At 47.4% G+C, this 7,285-nt stretch overlaps 1 long non-coding RNA gene across 1 annotated transcript; it reads right to left on the reverse strand.

Annotated features, from left to right (window-relative positions):
* Positions 1–959: 959 nt before the first annotated feature.
* LOC144339773 (uncharacterized) lies at positions 960–3,922 on the reverse strand. The gene is made up of 4 exons (XR_013415148.1): positions 3,782–3,922; positions 2,488–2,629; positions 1,302–2,044; positions 960–1,088 (listed from the first exon to the last, which is right to left on the reverse strand). It is a non-coding gene; the product is annotated as an uncharacterized LOC144339773 (long non-coding RNA).
* Positions 3,923–7,285: the final 3,363 nt, after the last annotated feature.

A 7,285-nucleotide genomic window follows, 5' to 3' on the forward strand; every position in this document is an offset into this window, starting at 1 on the left:
GTAGATATGGGGTTTTGCCATGTTGGCCAGGCTGGTCTTGAACTCCTGACCTCAGGTGAACCACCCACCTCGGCTTCCAAAGTGCTGGGATTACAGGCGTGATCCACTGTGCCCGGCTTCTTTGACATATTTTGAAATGGCCCTGCAAAACTGTCTTTTGTGTGGAACATCTACATTCTATAGGGAATCCCCTTCCCTTTCCAGGTCTTTTTCCTGATTCAGGAGGGAATTAACTAAGAGTTTGGCATTATTTTAAGTCTGATAAGAAACATTTACCATCTATTCTCTCTGAAGCCTGCTACCTGGAGGTTTCATCTACATAATAAGAACCTTGGTCTCCACAACCCCTTATCTTAACCCAGACACTTCCATCTCTTGATTCCAAGTCTTTAGATAATGACCTAAGTCTTTCAACCAATTGCCAATCAGAAAATCTTTGAATCCACCCAGGATCTGAAAGCCCTCCCCACACCCTGCCTTTGAGTTGTCCTGCCTTTCCGGACTGAACCAGTGCATACCTTACATGTATTGGTTGATGTCTTATCTCTCCAAGCTGCAGCCCCACCACCTTGGGCACAGATTCTCAGGACCTCCTGAGGCTATGTCATTGGTCATGGTCCTCACATTTGGCTCAGAATAAACCACTTCAAATATTCTGCAGAGTTTCATTCCTTGTTGACAAAATAAGTAGAATCTGGGAAAACTAGTCTTTTAAAGTTGCAAGAAGTTTCTACGATCTCAGAACGGGTAGCCTTGGGTTTACCTTCTGGATGATTATTTTTTATGGGAACCATATTTTTCTTTTTGTTACTTAAAAAGCTTTTTTTTTTTTTTTTTTTTAGGTCAGACACAGTGGCACACGCCTGTAATCCCAGCACTTTGGGAAGCTGAGGCCGGTGGATTGCTTGAGCTCAAGAGTTTGAGAGCAGCTTGGGCAGCATGATAAAACCCTGTGTACAATTTTTTTTCTTTTTTAATACAGAGTCTCACTCTGTCACCCAGGCTGGAGTACAGTGGCATGATCTGGGCTCACTGCAACCTCCACCTTCTGGGTTCAAGTGATTCTCCCGCCTCAACTTTCTAAGTAGCTGGGATTCCAGGCGCCCACCACCACACCCAGGTAATTTTTGTATTTTTAGTAGAGATGGGGTTTCACCATGTTGGCCAGGCTGGTCTTGAACTCCCGACCTCAGATGATCCACCCACCTTGGCCTCCCAAAGTGTTGGGATTATGGGCGTGAGCCACCGCACCCAACTCCAAATTTTCTTTTTTAAAATTAGCCATGTGTGGTGGTGAGCACCTGTAGTCCCCACCACTCAGGAGGCTGCGGTAGGACGATTGCTTGAGCCCAGGAGGTCGAGGCTGCAATGAGCCGATTGTGCCACTGCACTGCAGCCTGGCAATGACAGTGGGACTATCTCAAAAAACACAAAACAAACAAACAAACAAACAAACAAACAAAAAAGACAGGGTCTCCCTATGTTGCCCAGGCTGGTCTCGAACTCCTGAGTTCAAGCAATCCTCCTGCCTCAGCCTCCCAAAGTGCTGGGATTGTAGGCATAAACCATCATGCCAGCCTCTACGGGAGCCATAAAGTGGTCTATTTAATCACACACTTGTCAAACCAATTCTATCCGTGATTCTTGGGGAAATCTGTGAAGTCCCATCTATCTGGAAAGATGTTGTGGAGGCTGAAATAACTCCCTCTTGGAAGCCAGGCTTCTGATTAACCCTGGTTCCAGGAATGCCTCTAAGATTTCCAGTTTATCTATCATTCCTTGTATAAAAGCACATACTTACCATTAATCCTGCCCTTATGCCAGAGGCGTTTGAACCAGAGTGACTCCATCTTGAGTGAGGGCTAAGAAAAATGAGGCTGGGGCTTCCTGGACTGCATTCCCAGAAAGTGGGGTATTCCTAGCCTACAGATGTTTACAGTTAAGGGAACAGATTGATAATGTTTACTAAACAGACCCAGATTTAGGAGTGTCCTGATATCCTGGTATCTTGAGAACAGAAGCATTCCTACGATAATTTCGATTCCTGCAAAATACAGTAAGAAAATTAATCCTTTATCACAAACCCTTGTAGCAGAATACATCTCCTCATAATCTTTTCTTATGCTATATATAAACGAGTATTATCCCTAGGGTGGACGCGTTCGTCCTCTGCCTTTTGGGAACACCCTAATCTGTCTGTGGAGTAGCTGTGTCTTTCTCCACGTTACTTTCCTAATAAACTTGCTTTTACTTGACTCTATGAACTCGCCCTGAATTCTTTCTGGTGTGAGATCCAAGAACCCTCTGCTGGGGTCTGGATCGGGACCCCTTTCCGGTAACACTTAGATCAAGTCAACCTTGATAAACTCGTACATACTGTAAATCCTGCCCTTAAGCAAATTCCTACACATGCCTTCTGGAGCATGTGCATTCTTTCCTTATGGTATATAGTTCCTGGGTCCGGGATGTAACAGCATGGAGATCTACCTGCCTTGTGGCCACCCAAGACGACGCTTCTGTCCATAGCTCCCCCAGTGAAACACCCCGTGATGACAAACTGGATTTGTCTGCTTCGTTCTTTGGTTTCTTGGCTCCTTCTGTACTTAGGGGCCATTTTGCACGTAAGGTCCTATGGTGAAACAGAGGTTTAATATGAGTCACTGTTCAGTTTGGAAATATACGTTGTTGTTCCTATCGATCTCCACTTCTGCAGGGGTGTTTCCCGTTCTGGAAATCTCTCTGCTGGCCCCTGGGGCACCTCCATGAACGGTGGAATCAGAGGCTGGCACAGTGGCTCACATCTGTAATCCTAGCACTTTGGGAGGCCAAGGTGGGAGGATTGCTTGAGGCTAGGAGTTCAAGACCAGCCTGAGCAACATAGTAAGATCTCATCACAGATATATACATATATGTGTGTGTGTGTGTGTGTACATATATGTATATATGTGTGTATATATATTTTTTTTAATTAGCCAGGTGTGGTGGCAATCTCTTATAGTTTCAGGTACTTGGGAGGCTGAGGTAGGAGGATCACCAGATCCCAGGAGTTCAAGGCTGCAGTGAGTTATGAATATGCCACTGAACTCCAGCCTGAACGATAGAGTGAGGTCCTATACCTATTAAAAAATGAAAAACAAAAAACAACAACAACAAAAAAAACGCCAGGCGCAGTGGCTCACATCTGTAATTGCAGCACTTTGGGAGGCCAAGGTGGGCAGATCACTTGAGGTCAGGAGTTCGAGACCAGCCTGGCCAACATGGTGAAACCCTGTCTCTACTAAAAATATAAAAAAATTAGCCAAGTGTGGTGGCTCACGCCTGTAATCCCAGCTACTTGGGAGGCTGAGGCAGGAGAATCGCTTGAACTTGGGAGGCAGAGGTTGCAGTGAGCTGAGATTGCGCCACTGCACTCCAGCCTGGGCGAGAGTGAGACGCAGTTTCAAAAACAAAACAAACAAATAAATAAAAACAACAACAAAGTGACAGCAGGATGGTGGCATCTGTCTTGCTTACAGGCTCTCTTGAGGGTTAGATACAGTGTCTGGCATGCAATAGACTCTTGTCACTGGTAAATACTCATTACTTGGCAGGGAGACTTTCAGCTCTGAGTCCAGCCTGCAAACACCCCATATTACTTTTTGGACAGAAATACAGGCACTGTGACACTAGGCTGGAGGCAAGGCATGTGGGGAGGGCTGGCCTGGGGAAATAAAGTTATTTTCAGATCCAAAAAAGCTTCCTAAAGCTGAGGCCACCTAACAGGTATCCATCAGATACTTACCTTGTGTAGGATTCTTCTGTGTATTTTGGTCCAATGGTCAGCGAGAGGCCGGGAGCTACTGAAATACCCATCCAGGGCCCCAGGGAGGGTTAAGGACAGGGTTAAACCGGACTTCAATTCTCATCATCCTGACGCAGCAAGAAGGAAATGTCTCTTATCAGTGTGGGTGGGAGCTGTGCTTCTGCTGAAAAGAGTGGAAATTTCAGCAAAAGTTGTCCTGGAAAGAGGCCAGTCTTTGGAACAGGAAAAAAAAAAAAGAAAGAAAGAAAAGAAAAGGCCGGGCACGGTGGCTAATGCCTGTAATCTCAGAACTTTGAGAGACCAAGGTTTGCGGATCACTTGAGGTCAGGAGTCCAAGGCCAGCCTGGCCAGCGTGGCAAAACCCTTTCTTTACCAAAATTACAAAAAAATTAGCCGGGCATGGTGGCACACACCTGTGGTCCCAGCTACCTGGGAGGCTGAGGCACGAGAATCGCTTGAACCTGGGAGACGGAGGTTGCAGTGAGCCAAGGTCACACTATAGGACTCCAGCCTAGGCGACAGAGTGAGACTCAGTCTCAAAAAAAAAAAAAAAAAAGAAGCTTGGGGAAGTGGGTCTCAAATCAAAGAGAAAACAAAAGCGTTTTCTCTCCCCAGGGCTGCTAAACTTGGATTTTGAGGCACAGACAAAAGAGCTATGTTGTAGCTACTTTTCTGACAACTTGGCTATGCTAAGGTGTCTGTCTAGACACCAGTTTAGATGTTAACACCAGTCTAGGTGCTACTACAAAGGTAATTTTCAGACATGATTAACTTTTTTTATTTTTATTTCAGAGACAGAGTCTTGCTCTGTCGCCCAGGCTGGAGTGCAGTGGTGTAATCATAGCTCACTACAGCCTCAACCTTCCATACTCAAGTGATCCTCCCACCTCTGCCTCCCAAGTAGCTGGGACTAGAGGCTGGCACTACCATGCCTGGTTTTAGTTTATTTTTTGTAGAGACAGGGTCTTGCTATGTTGCCCAGGTTGGTCTCAAACTCCTGGACTCAAAGCGATCCTCCTGCCTTGGCCTCCCAAAGTGCTGGGATTACAGGTATGACCCACTGTGCCTGGCTGTGATGAACATTTAAATCAGCAGACTTTGAATAAAGACGAGGACCCTCCACAAAGCAGGTGGGTCTCATCCAATCAGTTGAAGGCTTTAAGGTCAAAGAGTGAGGTTTCCTGAAGAAGAAGGAATTGGGCCTTAATTCCACTGCAACATAGAAACCCTGGCTGGGTTTCCAGCCTGCTTGGTCTGCCTGAACAATTTAGACGTGAGGCTGCAAAACCACCTCTTCCCTGGATCTCCAGCCTGCCAGCCTGCCCTACACATTTTGAACTTGCCAGCCTCCACAATTACAGAAGCCAATTCTTTTTCTTTTTCTCCCGAGACAGTCTTGCTTTTGTTGCCCAGGCTGGAGTGCAGTGGCATGATCTCAGCTCACTGAAACCTCCGCCTCCCAGGTTCAAGTGATTCTCCTGCCTCAGCCTCCCAAGTAGCTGGGATTACAGGCGCCCATCCACCACCACGCCTGGCTAATTTTTGTATTTTTAGTAGAGACAAGGTTTCACCATGTTGGGCAGCCTGGTCTTGAACTCCTGACCTCAGGTGATCCGCCTGCCTTGGCCTCCCAAAGTGCTGGGATTACAGGCGTGAGCTACCGTGCCCAGTGTAAGCCAATTTTTTTTTTTTAGACCGAGTTTCGCTCTTGTTGCCCAGGCTGGACTGCAATGGTGTGATCTTGGCTCACTGCAACCTCCGTCTCCCAGGTTCAAGCGATTCTCCTGCCTCCGCCTCCCGAGTAGCTGGGATTATAGGCACGTGCCACTACATCCGGCTAATTTTTTGTATTTTTAGTAGAGACAGGGTTTCTCCATGTTGACCAGTCTGGTCTTGAACTCCTGACCTCAGGTGATCTGCCTGCCTCGGCTCCCAAAGTGCTGGGATTACAGGCATGAGCTGCCGTGCCCAGCCTAAGCCAATTCTTTAAAATAATGAAAGGAGGCCGGGCGCGGTGGCTCAAGCCTGTAATCCCAGCACTTTGGGAGGCCGAGACGGGCGGATCACTAGGTCAGGAGATCGAGACCATCCTGGCTAACACGGTGAAACCCCGTCTCTACTAAAAAATACAAAAAACTAGCCGGGCGCGGTGGCGGGCGCCTGTAGTCCCAGCTACTCCGGAGGCTGAGGCAGGAGAATGGCGTGAACCCGGGAGGCGGAGCTTGCAGTGAGCTGAGATCCGGCCACTGCACTCCAGCCTGGGCGGCAGAGCGAGACTCCGTCTCAAAAATAAATAAATAAATAAAATAATGAAAGGATTATTTTTCTCTCTCTGTATGTATATCCTATTCATTCTGTTTCTTTGAGAGCCTTGACTAATACAGTTTCACCAGAAATTGGCTCCTATTGCAATGACTGAGGCTGGGAGTTGGGGAGGAATCATATTGGAAGAGATCCTGTGGGCAGGTTGGTACCTGCGGCCTCTGACTGCAGCCTCTTCCAAGACTCAGTTGGAAGCATCTGGATCAGGGATTGGAAAACTCTAGCCTTTTCTAGATTGGAAAACTTGCAGGCCACAGTGTAGAGCCCACAGAGTTGATTGTTTTTGTATTTTTAAAGGATTGTTAAAAACAAATAGACAAGCCGGAGGCAGTGGCTCACACCTCTAATCCCAACACTCTGGAAGGCCAAGGCGGGAGGATTGCTTGAGCTCGGGAGTTCCAGACCAGTCTGGGCAATATAGCAAGACCCCATCTCTATTAAAAATCAATCACAGGTGAGTCAGGTGAGTGAGGTGGTGCAGGCACCTGTAGTCCCAGGTATTCAGGAAGCTGAGGCAGAAGGATCACTTGAGGCCAGGAGTTTGAGACCAGTCTGGGCAACATAGCAAGACCCTGCCTCTATAAAAACTGTTTGAAATAGCCAGGTATGGTGTTACATGCCTGTAGTCCCAGCTACTTGGGAGACTGAAGCAGAAGGGTCACTTGAGCCTGGGAGTTCAAAGCTATAGTGAGCTCTGATCGCACCATCACACTGCAGCCCGGACAACAGAGTGAGACTTTTTTTTTGTTCTGAGATGGAGTCTTGCTCTGTCGCCCAGGCTGGAGTGCAGTGGTGTGATCTCAGCTCACTGCAAGCTCCGCCTCCTGGGTTCACGCCATTCTTCTGCCTCAGCCTCCCGAGTAGCTGGGACTACAGGCACCCGCCACCACGCCCAGCTAATTTTTTTGTATTTTTAGTAGAGACGAGATTTCACCGTGTTAGCCAGGATGGTCTTGATCTCCTGACCTTGTGATCTGCCCACCTCGGCCTCCCAAAGTGCTGGGATTACAGGCATGAGCCACCGTGCCCGGCTACTCTATGTCTAAAACATAAAAAATCAGAACAAAACAAAAAGGTATACCCCTAGCCATCAACCACCTCCACACTTCAGCCTACTCCAAAACCCTGAAACACCCCTAACTATAAGTTGTTTGTTATCTC

This window comes from Macaca mulatta, chromosome 3, assembly GCF_049350105.2.
Source record: "Macaca mulatta isolate MMU2019108-1 chromosome 3, T2T-MMU8v2.0, whole genome shotgun sequence".
Taxonomy (NCBI): domain Eukaryota; kingdom Metazoa; phylum Chordata; class Mammalia; order Primates; family Cercopithecidae; genus Macaca; species Macaca mulatta.